This window comes from Castor canadensis, chromosome 8 (assembly GCF_047511655.1).
Source record: "Castor canadensis chromosome 8, mCasCan1.hap1v2, whole genome shotgun sequence".
In the NCBI taxonomy this organism is placed as follows: domain Eukaryota; kingdom Metazoa; phylum Chordata; class Mammalia; order Rodentia; family Castoridae; genus Castor; species Castor canadensis.
Genome location: NC_133393.1, coordinates 146,427,869 through 146,441,989, shown reverse-complemented (window position 1 = coordinate 146,441,989; position 14,121 = coordinate 146,427,869). Strand labels below are relative to the sequence as shown.

Here is a 14,121-nt window from a genome sequence, read left to right as displayed (position 1 = left end):
TGGGCACAGTGTCCTTCCTTCTTAGAAAGCCATTTTTTTTGTTAAGTCAATAACATTATTACTTTATGATTATGTAATACATTATTATGACTGTAACTATTCTTATAGCCAAAATATGACTATATTCCCTTTCTTGTATACTTGTTTCTCCTAGAGTTACTCTCTCTATATATATGTATATGTATATAATATATAAATGTATTTAGGAAATAAATATATATGTGTATGTATATGTATGTGTGTATATATATATATATGTTGCTTTTTGAAAAGCTCTACTGAGATATAATTTCCATACCATAAAATTCGTCTAATATAATGTTCTTATCTAGTGATTTTTAGTAAATTTGTGGAGCTGTGCCACCATCACCACACTCCAGCTTTAGAACATTTCTATCATGCACCAGATTCTCTTATATTCTTATAGTTAGTCCCTGATCCCACCCCAGACATCTACCATAATATGCTTTCACCTATAAAATTCTCTTCTTTGGAAATTGTATATTAATCAAATCATACAATGTATGCAATCTTTTGTGTGTGTGTTCTTCCACTTAGCATGTTTTTCAGGTTCGTCCAGGTTATAATATGATCATTATGGTTATTTTTAATCACCAAATGATATTATATATATATATAAATATGCATATACATATGCATATATGTATGTATATGTACACACACACACACATACACCTGCGCACAGAGAACTTTGTTTACCAGTTATAGATGCTTGTGTTGTTTCCAGTTTGGCTGTTATGAATAATGCTATTACAAACATTCACATGCATATCTTTGTATGGGCATATGTTTTAAATTCTCTTGGGTACACTTCTAGGAATAGAATTGCTGAGATTATGGTAAGCTCTTGCTTAACTTTTAAAGAAGACTTTTAAAACAAACTCTTAAAGAAAAGAAACTTTAAAAAAAAAAGAAATTTTTGAAGAAACCTTTTTTCCAAAGTGACTTGGTTTTTAATCTACCCTTTTAATTGCAATAAAATGTGTAATGGCTTTAATTTGCATTTCTCTAACGATTTACTTTTAAAATACTCATATCTTTTGGTAAGATCTCTATTTAAAAAGTAAGTCTTCTACTCACATTTTGTTTGGGTTTTTTTGCCTTATTGAATTGTTAAGAATTCTCGTATAATCTGTATGTAAGTGCTTTGTGAAATTTGCAGTTTATAAATATTTTTCCTCAGATTTCCTAAGATAAATCTTTTCCTTCTTCCCAAAAAAAGAAAACAAAACTTTTATCCTTACTTTCTAAGGTTAGGTAAACTCTGAATGACTTTTATGAAAGAGACTGTAAAAACAGGCATTTATCTTTTTTTGCTCAGGCCTGGTGGTTGATCCATGGAAGACTGGCAGGTATATAGTGACTTTTTATTTGGCAAACATAGCTTTCTCCAGATCCTTAGTGGCAGGCAAGTTTGGGCAAGAAAGCTCTTCATGTAGTGAAGAGAAATTATGCTGCTTTCTGCATGACCTAAGGGACATGGGACAATAGTGATCAGCCAGGTTCATTGTGTGGTTTTTTTTTTTTGTGGTATTGGGATTTGAACTCGAGGCCTCATGCTTACCAGACAGACCCTGTTTTGTTGTTTTTTAAACCAAGACACTGTATCTTGTTTATAAGACTGTTTTGTGGAAATTTTCTATCCACACACACACTTTGAGTTTAAATTATTTCTGCTCTTGATGGCTGAATGACTTTGGGCAAGTTCTTTTCCTTCTCGGAGAATCAGTTTCTTTACCTGTGAAATAGGAATGATACTTACCTCTGAAATGTTATGGGATTAGAGATAGCATATGTAAATCTGTTGGCATGTAACAGAGTCAGAAAATCAGATTTTTTCCATTTATTTTATAGAAAAGGGGCCTTTGGGAAGCTTTATAAGGAAATGATTATTTCTTAGACTCTAATTTAAGTCTATTTTCTCATTTTCCTTTTAATTCTTAGTTATTTGCTATGTGAAATGAATTCTCTCCAGATTTGAAATTTGCAGCTCAGGAATACAGCTGTGTCAGATCTCCTAAGAAAACAGATCTTTTTGAGGAAACAAGGTCCGTGTAAGTTTATTTACTTACTCCATACAGGTCTTAGCAACATGAATAGAAAGGGGGAGTCATGTTTGAGATTTTATACTTGAACAAATTGGTCCAAGCTGAGTCTCACATTCAAGGCTCACTACAATTTGGTCATAGCTTCTCCAACTCTGTTTCTCATTGTTACCATATCTGCATATTTCTTGCCCAGTATGTCTCCTCACAGTCCTTCAGATATCTGTTTTGGACATTTATTTCTTCCAAGTGCCTTTTGTTTGAAATATTTCTCCTTTTTTCCTAACAGCATCCTAAGTATCCTTAAAGATCTCTGGGTACTCTCTTTTGTGAAACCTTTACTCATTGTCTCTTACTGAACTCATTTAACATGCTGTGAGTATTTCTGTAAGGTTCAGATCAAATAAATTTTGGGAAATATGAGGACTATGAGGAAATTACTTAACTTCTCTAAGGCTCAGTTTTCTCATCTTTCAGAGTAGGGTGGTTGAAAGGATTTAATTTTCCTAAGACAAGAGTTACTTCTTGGTTATGAAAGTAGGTTGCGCTAGTTTTAAGTTTTAAGGGCTGTTGAGCACTAGTGGGTTTGATTTTGTGGCTCTTGGGAGTGTCATTCTTCATTGTGGAAATGATGGGAGGTTTTGTTCCTTAGCCTCTTGCCTCCTAAATCCTTCAGGGCTGATGTGGATCTGTGGATATATGAGTGACAGAAGTGTTAGAAATATAGTAGTAATTCTCTTCCCTCTTCTGTACCTGGTTTCTTTATTACATCCTACTTTTTATGTCACTATTTCGCTTCTCCTAGCTTTGCCTCTTTTTACATAGTTTAAGGTTGCTATGATTTGTATGTGATTATTGGTTGACTGTTAACACATGTGCTTAAGTATTTTGTAAATGTATGGTTTTAAGAAGCTGCTACCCTCTGTTTTTTAACAGACAACTACTGGGAGGTGATTTAGAGTAAAACCAGCTAGTTAAGGTAAGGTAAAAGGCCTCAGAGTTTGTAGATAATACAGTCATGTATTTTGGTTATAGATTAAATATTTTCATTTTCTTTTAGCAATATTATATAGTACCTTGCCAAGCTAGTAGGGTTGATAAGGGAGGTAGAGGATTGATAGCATTTGACTTAAGGTCTTGTTCTAGAAACTTAAGTGCCATTGGAAAGTGATCTCAGTGAGTTCTGTGTAGTCATGTGTGCTCACTGCATTTCATTACTCTGTGTAGCACTTATCCTTGTGTGTGTGTGTGTGTGTGTGTGTGTGTGTGTGTGTTGGAGGGGTTCTTGGGTTTGAACTCAGGACCTCACACATGCTAGGCAGGTGCTCTACCACTTGACCCAGTGACTCACGCCCCCAGCCCTTTCATGCTTGTTATTTTTCAGATAGGGTGTTGCTTTTTACCCTGAGTGAGCCTCAGACCTCGATCTTCCTGTCCCTGCCTCCTGCATAGTTGGGATTAGAGATGTGTATCGCCATGCCTGGCTTACTCAGCATTTGTTTGTTGAGTACTTTTGTGTGATATCCTAGGTCTTCCACCATCTGGCCTTAGTCTTTTTCCTTTTGTTTCATGTAGGGTGTTCTGTGCTCAAGCCATACCGTAGGGTGGGTATGTAGCTTTGGGAGCCAGATATGGGTTTGAATTCTAAGTTCTTCATTTATGGTGTTTTCTGTGTTTTAGTTCATTTTAAAGTCCCACTTCAATTGCTACCCTCATGAAGTCTTGCCTTACCTACTTATTTAGAATAGACTCTCAGTGTCCTCTGTATTCCCTGGGCATATCTTTCTACTTTTTTTTTTTTTTTTTTGGTGGTACTGGGGTTCGAACTCAGGGCCTCACATTTACTAGGCAGGTTCGCTTACCACTTGAGCCACTCCCATCAGCCCACTTCTTCCCATTTGTAATGGCATTTCATTGTAGCCTTTAGGTCTTGGTAAAAAGATGTTCTGTGACAAGAACCCTGTCATACTTAATGTTATTTTTGTATACTTAGCACAAAGTAAGTATCCACTAAGAATTTGGTAAGGGAATTAAAATATAAACCCATTGTCCTCCTCCTTATCCTTCTTTCCCCTGCCCCCGGTAGAATCTCTTGTTATGTAGCTCAAACTGGCCTTAGACTCCTGATATTCCTGCTTCAGTCTCCCAGGTGTTGGGATTATAGGGATGCACCAACACATGCAGCTCATTTTCAGCTTTCTTGAAATATTGAAACTGCTTTGTTGAGATTTTTTTCTGATGGAGAAAGAGGGGAAAAACAACTTTGGTGGAGGAGGAGGGTGAATCGAACTAAGATATATTGTAATCATTTTTGTAAATGTTACAGTGTGCCCCCAGCACAACAATAATATGCTAATAAAAGCAAAAATTATATAAAAATAAAATATTTTGTTTAAAAACCCAACTTTGGTCAGACTTTCACTAGATTTTCATTGCCTTTGCCTTGCCAGAACCTTATGAAAAATTAATACTAAGAAGCTAGATATCTGATCTTCACATGAAAGTGCCTCTTGCAAGTTTAATGAGTTTGGCCAAGTAGATGTTAAATGTGAATCTGTCATTTTATGGAGCCATAGAAGGCTCTTAAAACACTCAATAAATATCTTTATTGAATTAGTAGAACTCGCCCTGTGTGTTTCCTGCTATTAGGATCTTTCACTGTTTAGTGCTCCTTCAGCCTGGACTCTTGTAAACTTCCTGACATCATGTGGATCATAGAACCATCTAAGATCTTTTTGATTCTGTCATTGCCATATTGCTCCAGGAACCCATACATTAATTCTAGCAGATATGACCTAACTTCAGAGTAGTAGATAGCCAGTAAGGGTAATGTAATGAAGTGAGTCAACACATGTTGGGCATGTATTATTTTATTTAATACTATTTTCAGGTAAAGAAATGGAGGCTTAAATTGATTAAGATATTGCCTAGGATACTCTAGCTCTTAACTAGCAAATTTGAGTACTAAATCTGAATGTGTTAGATTTCAAAGTTTATGATGTTTCCATTGGGCACATGCCTTGTACTCACTTTTACTTGATTTTTAAAAACATGTTACTTACCTGTTTTATTTTTCCTCAGTAAGCACCAACATTTTCTCCCATATGCCTCCCTTTACTAAGAGACGATAATTTTGCATTATGTTTTTTCTGTAGTCCTGTGTACTTTGCCTGTCACTTTCATACCTTTTTCTTTTGATGACCCTGGGGAATCTGTATGCAGCAGGGCAGGTTTTAATCTTCTTGGCAGATATGGAAATTGATTTCCAGTCTTGTGAGAGATTTGCCAAAGGTGGGAAAAGTAGCATAGAGTTGGCTTTTGTTTTGGCAAGGTACATTGACCTTCAGACTTAAAAAAAAAAAGATTTAAAACTTTTTAGCAACACATTTTCCTTTTCATACATACTGCATATGGTGGAAATAAGGAGATGATTAAGTACAATTTCTTGAATGCCTGAATTTATTGCCACACAAAGAGATGTTTCCTTAGGTTCACAGTGCTTAAAGAGGGGAAGAATAATGAGGACAAAATTCCTGGGAAATAACACTTGAAAGACAAAGTGCATTAACCACATAGCTAGTGAGCTTCAAAATTGAGACGGTCCAGTTGTTCAGGATGCTTTTATAGGATTGCTAATAAATGTTAACTGAAAACCATGCCAACAGTCGAGCACAATGCCTTGCCCTCACCTTCTCTGGAGGCAAGATAAGTCTGTCAGGCAGCACAGGGCTCATGGGAATAGAATGAGGAGCTCACTACCGAACTGTGGACCTCATAGAACTTAACAACTTAATGCTTTGCTCATAAACCACATTTGTCTGTAGTTTGTCCATAGTTTAGAATAGCAACAGGTAACTGTTTTTATCAAGTATCAGAGTAAATATATTAGGCTTTTTGGGCCACATAGTTTCTGTTGCAGTGACTCAGCTCTGACAATGTAGCATGAAAACGGCCACAAACCATATGTAAGTGAAGGAGTATGGCTGTGTCCTAATAAAACTTTATTTGTAGATACCAGATTTGAATTTTATAAAATTTTTGTATGTCATAAAATACTATGCTTCTTTTGATTTTTCTTTATACCCACTGAAAATGTATAAACCATCTTAGCTCATGGTGTGTATGTGGGCTGTACAAAAAAAGTGACAGGCTGACTTTGGCTCGTGGATCACAATTTAGAGCTCCAATTTAGACATTATTGATAGCCAGTGAAGTTTTTGACCTTGTGAAAAAATAATTTAAAAATTGATTGCTAATAAGGAAGTATTGGTACCAGGATAATTTTAACAATAGTACAAAGTAGGATTTCCTACCTCCCTGTGAATCGTTATGTTTTAGTTTCTTTTCCCTTCCTATGGAAGTGGTTCAGATGTAGCTGTCTTTATCTTGGTAATGGCTAAGTGAAAAAATTTCTCTAATAGAAGAAAAACCTTGAGCCATGAGAGAGTCAGGAAACTTGGCTTTGCTACTGATTTTGTGGCCTCGTGTATATCACTATACCTCTTTGGGCCCTTCAGTTTCCTTATGTAAATGAGGAAGCTGGAGTAATTGGAGATCTTTTCCAGCTCTAACATGCTCTCATTCTCTCTTTTTTTTTGGGGGGGCAGGTAATTGGGGCTTGAACTCAGGGCCTCATCAGGGCTCACGCTTGCTAAGAAGGCGCTCTGTCACTTGAGCCACCCCGCCAGCCCTCAGTCTACTTTTAATTGTTGCAGTTGGTGCTGTCAAACAATTTTCATCTGTAGAAACTTAAGAATTTGCAGTATTTTTAATATCATTTAGGTTTTCACATTGTACTGGCTACTATTTACAAGAACATTTTACTCCTCTGTGCTTTTGCTAGCCATTTTTGAAGTCAAAAGAAGGTTCACCTTAAATCCTACATATCATTACACTAAAAGCTGATTACTTCTTGGTCTGCAATCCTGGACCAGTTAACCCATTTAGAGATAAGCTTCAAGTCACACACAGAGAAGGGTTCTAGAAAGCTGGAGGAAGTCCAGGTCTATCCTTCTTACATATGGGTTGAGGAAAATTTTATTACTGGAGACCTCTCTGCAAATCTGAATCATGCTTGGAGGATTCTTGGCTCTATTGGGGTGGGAGGAGAAAAAAGAGGGAGCAAAGGAGAAGTGGCTGTGCTGGTTTTTGTCAACAGAGGGCACCCAAAGCAAAGCAAGTGCTCTGTGACACACTGGAAACTGCCCTTTTGCCCCAGTGAGTTTACCAGACAGGCCCATAACAATTTGCAATGTTTGGTCTATGCTCACATTCTCAAACACTTTTCACCTATACTGGAATTAGAATCTTGGAAATTCTGTACTTACTTGTTGACCACTTAGTAGAAAACCAGTTCTCTCAGTGTCCTAGGGTGAATTATTCCATGCTGTGAAGTTGGGCTCTTGGGTGAGGGTGCAGTATTAGGCTTTAGTTTAATTCAGTATCCTGTGAGCAAGTGTTTCTGAAGTGGCACTGACCTGAAAAGATACTTAATATCTGGTAGCATGTCACCAGGTGACAGTTCTTACCACCTATTGCAACGTCCTCAACTCTTGGCCCTGGACCAGCAGTGTCAGCACTGCCTGGGGACTTAGGTAATGTATGGTCTTCTCCTCTTTGCAGACGTAGAAAATCAGAAACTTATAGAATTGGGTCCACAGTCTGTTCCAGCATGCTTACTAGACGATTCCGATGGATGCTCAAGTGCAGTGAGGCTCACTGCCAGAGTGAAGGAGTAGAAGAGGAGGGCACTGGTGTTGACTAAAGACCATATCCCAGTACTCCCAGTGTCACCTTTGCTTTTCAGATGAGAACGCAAAGCCTAAAAGCATCCAGTCACTGGCCAAAGATACGCATATAATGCTAGAATAGGGCTCCAAGCACTGGTGTTTCTGACTCCAGAGCCATGCTATAGTGTTTGCTAAGAAAATGCTAAGAGGCATTGAATTGTTTGAATTAATTCTTTTGTTAACTGCTTAAAATATTCTAAGGCTGGGCATGGTGGTACATACCTGTAATCCCAACTACAGAAAGCGGAGATCAGGTATATCACAGTTTGAGTCCAGCCCAGCTGGGAGGAGTAGTTGGGTACTTCTACCCCACTACTGAATAATCCCAGCTATTCAGGGTACATGGGTAGTAGGATCGTGGTCCAAGGCTAGCTCCAGCAAAAATGCAAGACTCTATTCAAAAAACAACTAAAGCAAAAAAGGGCTGGGGATGTGGGTCTAGTGGTCAAGTGCTTGGCATGAGGTCCTTCTGAGTTCAAAGTCCAGTACTGCCCAATTTTTTTTTCAAGATAAAGGTAATTAATCTACATTCATCAAAAAATTTATGCAGCAGATCAAAAGAATAAAGTAAAATTGCCTTAATGTGTATATCTAAATTTTGTTCTAGTCTTGTTTCTGTGCAGTTGTGTTTATAGAATTCCTGATAGAATGTAATAAGCTTCCAGCTCAGCTCGGCTCTACTCTAAGCCTTTTGTCTTGTCGTTAACTACGTCTACAGTATTATTTCCTGGCTGCTTAGTATTCATTCATAAGGGTGTAAGTTTTCACCATAATTCTTCCTAAAGTCTGTCTTAAGTTGTTTTCACATTTTTTTGTTTTGTTTTGTTTGTTGGTTGGTTGTTTTTGTTATTGTTTTGAGGCAGGGTCTCACTATTTGTACCAGGTGGCCTTGAACATTGTCCTCCTGCCTCAGCCTCCCCAGTGCTTCATCGTATGTATTTAGGGAGAACAGGATACTGGGTGCTATGCCACTCTGGATAAACAATTTGTTAAGGGTGGCTTAAGTATCATAATTGAGGTGACAAACACAGGTTATGTTTGAGGAGGGAACATGGACCTGGAGACGCATACTGATCATGTTTGAGTTTAAAGTGAGTCCAGAAATAGGAAAACAGATTGAAGTAAAGCAGCCAGAAATACCAGGCATCTTCTGGTCTCTGTGAGTGAGATCAGTTAGAAAAAATAGGAAATTATCACCAATTTGATGTTGCCAATAACCTGCTTTTATTGCTGACTTTTCAACATGGAGACTAACCTGCTGGATAATAGCATGTAAAAAACTGGGCATATCAATAGTTTTATTTATTGAGTACTTTCATATGCCAGGCATCTTCTTAATCATTTACACAGATTTTCTCATTTAACATTATAGTAGTCACATGCATTAGGTGGTGTTTTCCCAATTTTACAGAAGTGGAAACTGAGAATAAGTCTTAAAGTAACAACCAAATGCTTTGTAGCCCACACCTGTACTTTTATGCTAGCATTTCTACTCATCCCTTTTTCATGGTATGGCAGGTCATTAACCACTGTGCGTTCTCTCTCTGTCTCAGAGGGAGATTAGATATGTAAGGAAGGATACTAAAGTCAACACTGAGCAGGGGAGAAGAAGAGGTATTTTGAAATGGGGTAGCTAGCAGAATCAGAGGTCCCTTCTTAAATTTAAGTTCCTCTTGTTTTAGGACATTTAAAAAACCTGTATTGCGACATAATTCATATACTATACGATTCACTCACTTAAATTACGCAGTTCAGTGGCTTTTAATGTGCTCACAGAGTTGTACACCCATTCCCACAATCAATTTAAGAGCATTTTCATTATGCCATCTGAAACCTCATCCGCCTTTATCATCACTTCCCAATCCCTCTACTCCCCCTGCACCCCAGGCCTTGCACAACCACTAGTCTACTTTTTGTCCCAACAGATTTTCTTATTCCAGGTATTTCATATAAATATATACAGTATGTGATCCTTCGTGTCTGGCTTCTTTCATTTACCATGATGTCCTCATGGTTCCTTCATGTTACAGCATGTATCAAAACTCCATTGTTTTTGTTGCAAAATCATATTTGTTTGTCTATACCATACTTTATGTTAGAAAACCATGTTTTTATGTTGGGAAGAGAAAGGTGAAGTGAATGGGATAATAAATATGAATTCTCTTAATTTAAAATAGGGAGAATGGATGATACTGCTTAAGAACAAGCTTATCAGCCCCCTGGAAGGAACTACAAGTGATGACACAGGTAGTAGGACAGCTGGCCCCTGCTGCTTCATGGGCCATTTGTGGAGAAAGGTGCTCTTCTGACCTGGACACGTGCAGCATCAGGGAGCTCATTGTGTAAATCTTGTGTGTTGCCCAGCACCCTACAATGCCTCATGTGGAACTGGAGAGGCCTTTGCTGATCTTATCTGCATACTTTTCCCTCTGTTACTGCAAGTCTGGGTCTCAAGAGAGTCCTCTCTAAAGAGTTGCCAGTTAGTTGAGTGCTGGCAGTTGCAAGATTATTTCTAAACATATGTTTTGGGTACAGATTACACCCATCTTTCAGGTCCTGATCCCTTGGCCAAAAATAGCAACCATCATTCCGTGGTTTTGGAATGAGTGCTAATTCTCTCTTCCTGATGTCCTAGTTATAGTGTTTGGAGGGCTCCTTCAGCAGGCAAATGATGTGCCTTTCCAGCTGCCAGTTGACTTTTCTCTTGTCCCATTGCTTGCTTTCTTGGTATAATATCCAAGGAATAGAGAGTACTGATGTCATAACATGAACAATCTAGGCAGGACTGTAAATCTCCAAACCTTTTAGTTTATACTCCAGAAATGTGGCTGGCTTTCTACTGTGCCAAAACTGTCAATCTAGTTTAGAGAATTGACAATAATCACTTGTCTTGATACCTTGGCTTGTCAGTGGCATGTCTACCAGCATTGAAACAAGAACCCAGGGAAGGGAACATCATCTTGGTGTTAGGTCCTAAATTGCTGAATGTCATACTACATTTAGTCATACCATCCTGATTCTGCAGATGGGGAAACTGAGTCTCAGAGAGGTTAGAGATTTACCCAAGGGCATAATGTCTTATTCCTATAGCTCTTGCTTGTGTCAGAACTGGGTGTGATCCAGAGTCTTAATTCTCACTTCAGTGCTTTTCCCACAGCAGTGCTTTTTCTTGATGGCATGTGCTGTCATGATCAAGGCGTGGCCCAGGCCCACTACATTGCAGGCTTCAAGGTGTGTGTGTTGCAGGGAGGGGTTGACAGACTGGGATGGTGATGATGAGAGGAGGAGAGTAAGAGCACTGGTATGAGTACAGTGAGCCACAGACTCAGAGAACCTAGTCTTTTGGCCTTTCCCCCATGCAGTATGTCCAGTGAGTATATTTGGTTTTGATTGCATGATTATAATTCCTTGAGAATTCATGTTTGTTTGCTAAAAAAAATACTGTGCTGCTGCTCTAGCCTAACAAGCAGTCATATTGTGCCTGCCTGAAAATGTTTAGTCACGGTTGTCAGGTCCATTCCTGGTGTAAGTTTTGCCTAGTATAATATGCAGAGAAAAGGGCAGAGCCCTTCTGTACACATTGCCATCTCCTTTTCCCTCATTCTGCATGTGTGCACCTCCAGAATGGACCTTGCTTTCCGGTATTCCCCTGCCTCTTATCCCCACAGATCTATTGAACATGACCATCTCTACTGGGTAGATTTCAAGTACTTTGTTCTTGGTAGAATGCTTAAGCTGAGACAGTTCCATTCTGAAACCTTCTTCAGTATTTTCCTTCATGACTTCCTTTTTGTTGTCTTTCTTCCCCTGTGAGTCTTTTCATGGGCAGAGGGTGGTGTTTTTTACTCTTTCACCATCATCACCTAACACATTGCTCAGTATATTCATTAGGCTGTGGTCTCCTAGAAGCTGTTTGCCATTCCATGGTAGAATGGAGAAGGTGCAGGAATGCTAATATGATCGTTGTCAGCTGCAGTGTTACTCCTTTATACAAGTTGTTTTACAGTCCTCAATTATAATTTATAGCAACAGCTACTGTTTATTGGATGCTTACTGTGCATCAGTGCCATACTAAGTACACACATGTCCTCAACTCCTCATTATCTAACAACCACTCTCCCTGTAAGATGGATGGTGGAAGCCATATTTTACAGATGAAGAGACTGGGTTTTAGAGAGGTTTAAGCCATAAAGCCAAGAGTGGTGGAACAGGTATTTAAACTTAGGCCTGCCTGACCTTGAGTCTATGATTTTAATAGCTGTGCTGAGCCTCCTTGAGTAGTTAATTTGCTGAACATTCCTGTGAAAGAGAGCTGAGTCATTGATGTTCCCTAGGATTTATCAGTGAGACCTCTGTTTTAGCAAAGGGCATGAGCAACATAGTTTAGATTAAATTGGCTTTGGGATTACAGAGCTGACACAAAGAGGAGACATGGAAAGCCTCTGCCACTTAGTTCCTGGAGCTAATTTGCATTTAGCTGTGTTGAGGGGTCTGTGCCCTTTGAGTCTAGAGTAGTTGCAGGTCATTGCTAATCAGTCTCCACAGTTCTGAATGGATCAGTCTGCTCAGCACTTGCTGGTTGTTTAGGATGGGCCTGGGGAGGGCTTGGCTTATCTGGTTCTGAGATCACAGTAAGATGAGCTCAAGTTGATTCCTGCATGGACTTGGTTTCTGTTCAGTTTTGCTTTAATTCCCCACCCCCCTAGTGCATATACACGGTTGACTTTAGCATTTAGTTGTGGCTATGTGTAAGAACAAAGGAAATGCAGTTTTCACAGTGCTACTGCTCAGGTGTGTGAGTTCCTCCTATAGCCTACTGGGGCAGAGTGAGTGCCTCTCTAGTTGTCTGCACAGAACACAGAAACTTTGTCTAAAGCTTTGAAATGGGAGAGAAAAACTTGTGAGCAAAAGGAGTTGTTGGAGGTAATACAGTTTTGAGAGACAGACTCTTCTGCATCCTCCCAATCTAGCCAGTATTGAAGAGCATTGCCTCAACTAATTCAGTTAAGTGGCCGAGACCCAGATTAATAATTTGGGCAGACCTCCCAATGGATTTGGCAAGGTATCGGGCTTCTCTCTCCTCATTCTCCCCCCTCCTCCCCTACACATGTGTGCTAACATAATTACAGTTACATTCTGCAACATGATAGCACTTTTTTTTAATGGAGGGCCCCCTCGGAAAGATTGTGGAAAAAATTCATAGGAGGGAATGTGATGTCATGTTATGTTTCTGTAATGACAAGTTTAAGAAAAAATAGAAGCAGGCTGGTTCCTCTCTGTAATGGTTAGGGGGAGGAGGGAGGTAGTAGTGTCAGTTTCTAGCACCAGAGCTTGAACATTGGGTATGGGTACTAATTTTGTGCTACAGAAATATTAAACTGTCCTTTAGCATTCAGTCACCCTTACTGCATTTTTAGGAATCTGGTCATTAAAAAACAATGACTTTCTTTTTGATGAAGGTCAGAAGTTATGGTCTTTTGAGCTTTGTGGTCACAGTGTTAGAAATATTTCACAGATTTAGTTGAAAACCTGAACAGATGCTCCTGCTGTTGTTTACCCATGGTGATCGGGTGACATTCTTCTCCCTGGTCTTCATCCCACCCCTTCGGGAACCAACCAATCGCTGGAAGGAATGGATTTCAGTGCCTCTCTGGCCTCCTCCCATAAGGAGTATGCAGCCTGCTCTCCTGGCCCTAGTGAGACTGAGTGTTTAACTCTTGGATGTCTGAATCACGAGAGGGGCTGACAGTGCAGTTGGCTCATTTTCTCATCTGCGTTGACTCCCTGATCATCCCAAGGGAACATGTCTATAATGAGGCAAGATGCAGTGCATGGAACTGGTTTTTAGCCCTAACTCTGCCAGTAATCAGCAGCATAACCTTGGGAAAGGTTGAGCTTGATTTTCCCTTTCATCAAAATGAGAGAGGAAGAACAGGGGAGGGAAGGAGTATTTATGATACATTTGTATTTAAACCAACAGAATTTTATATATCCTTAGGGCTTGAGATTTGGGGAAAAGCCCTTAACCTGTATTGAATACCTATTTCAAAGTGGTTTATTTGTTAGCTTATTAAATTCTCACAACTCAGCAGGGCAAATTCTGTTCACCCAATTTTATAGATGAGAAAAACGAAGGCTAGTGAGGCTGTACAACTCGCCCAAGGTCACTTAGCCAGGAAGGCCCATCTGGCTCCACTGCTCAGACTTTCTTCCATTCCACTGGGCTGGCAAAAAAAAAGCCTGGAAAGTCCTGCCAGCATTTTCAC

The 14,121-nt window shown here is 39.2% G+C and overlaps 1 protein-coding gene across 30 annotated transcripts in view; it reads left to right on the top strand.

Moving 5' to 3' along the window:
- Nucleotides 1–14,121, top strand: part of Rbfox2 (RNA binding fox-1 homolog 2) — a 247,718-nt gene that overhangs the window by 86,943 nt on the left and 146,654 nt on the right. Inside the window, exon 1 of one of the 30 annotated variants that reach the window (XM_074084378.1) lies at nucleotides 10,280–11,225. The exons of the other annotated variants lie outside the window; for them this stretch is intronic. The gene's annotated coding sequence lies outside the window, so the exon portion shown is untranslated. Of the gene's footprint in view, nucleotides 1–10,279; nucleotides 11,226–14,121 lie in introns of those variants that run through there. 30 annotated transcript variants of the gene reach the window in all.